Raw genomic sequence first — 1,261 nt, forward strand, 5'->3', positions numbered from 1 at the left:
CTCTCTCTCTCTCTCTCTCTCTCTCTCTCTCTCTCTCTCTCTCTCTCTCTCTCTCTCGCTCTCTCTCTCTCTCTCTCTCTCTCTCTCTCTCTCTCTCTCTCTCTCTCTCTCTCTCTTCCAGGTTAACCTTGATCTCCTTCTTCTTTCTATCTTTTATTGATACACTTCCTTCGTTCTTAATTCCAGTTTTTTTCCTTTCTCTAGCAATTTGATATAGATCTTGGGTTTGTTTGCTTTCTCTTCTGTTTTTGTTCCCATAAGATTGTTTGAATCAGAGAGATTTAGTAGATTTTTTGTGGGGATTTCCATAGTGTTGGGTTCTTTGATGAACTAGATTTTGTTTGCCTACCTTTTAGCCCACATATGCTCAATTAGGTTTTGGAATTTGATTAACTGATGTTGTCTTCTATTTTTGTGTAGATCTTGGATTTCACAAGCATAGCTCAGTAGATCTTGGATTTCACTAGTCTTCCAAGCCCAACCCGTTCGATTCTGATGATGAATCCGATAACAAACATACCCGCCGCAGATGAACACCTTTCTTCTCAACAAAGTCGTCAGAATCGTCAATCTAGCCATGTGTTGAAGTGTTGTTTTGTGGACAAGCCTTAGCAAACGTAGCTTCTGTGGTCATATAATCGTGGACTTCAGTTATGTGGATTGCACTTCTTGGATAAAACGAGTTCCAGAGATCAAATGTCATATTTTGGTTGATTTTGAAATTTTTTTTGGATGGTCTATAGTTAGAAATGCATGTGCAGTGTCATAGTTTTCCTTTGATCAATCATACATGTTCATTTGTATTTTTTATGCTTAACCGGTTTTCTTTTTTTGCTTTAGCTCAATTTTAATTTGTGAAGATTTTTTTTTTTGGTTTGAGGTTTGAAATTATACGACCATTTGTCTCTATTTGTTTTGTGGACTTGATTTGATTCAGGTTATATTGATTTTTCCATTGAAGTTGGTAAGAGATACAATGGTTTCATGTTGGATGATAGTAGATGCATAAACCTACGTAGGTTTATTACACTTTTTTTAATTTATTGGTTTGAATCTGTAGAATTTGTGTTGTATGTGGTGCTTACGTGGATGCACTATTATGGATGTGGTAATGTGGATTCACTATTATGGATGTGTTAATGATGCAAGAATTCTTGGTTGTGAGAATCTCACGTTCTACAGAATAATTACTTACTTTGTTGTTTAGCTTAGAATAATCTTGAGAATTGAGGCTTTTATACCTCTTTAAAGTTGTATATGG

At 35.6% G+C, this 1,261-nt stretch overlaps 1 long non-coding RNA gene across 1 annotated transcript; it reads left to right on the top strand.

Annotated features, from left to right (window-relative positions):
* Positions 1-82: 82 nt before the first annotated feature.
* LOC111830584 lies at positions 83-907 on the top strand. The gene is made up of 2 exons (XR_002833993.1): positions 83-121; positions 421-907. It is a non-coding gene; the product is annotated as an uncharacterized LOC111830584 (long non-coding RNA).
* Positions 908-1,261: the final 354 nt, after the last annotated feature.

This window comes from Capsella rubella, unplaced genomic scaffold (genome assembly GCF_000375325.1).
Source record: "Capsella rubella cultivar Monte Gargano unplaced genomic scaffold, Caprub1_0 scaffold_5, whole genome shotgun sequence".
In the NCBI taxonomy this organism is placed as follows: Eukaryota; Viridiplantae; Streptophyta; class Magnoliopsida; order Brassicales; family Brassicaceae; genus Capsella; species Capsella rubella.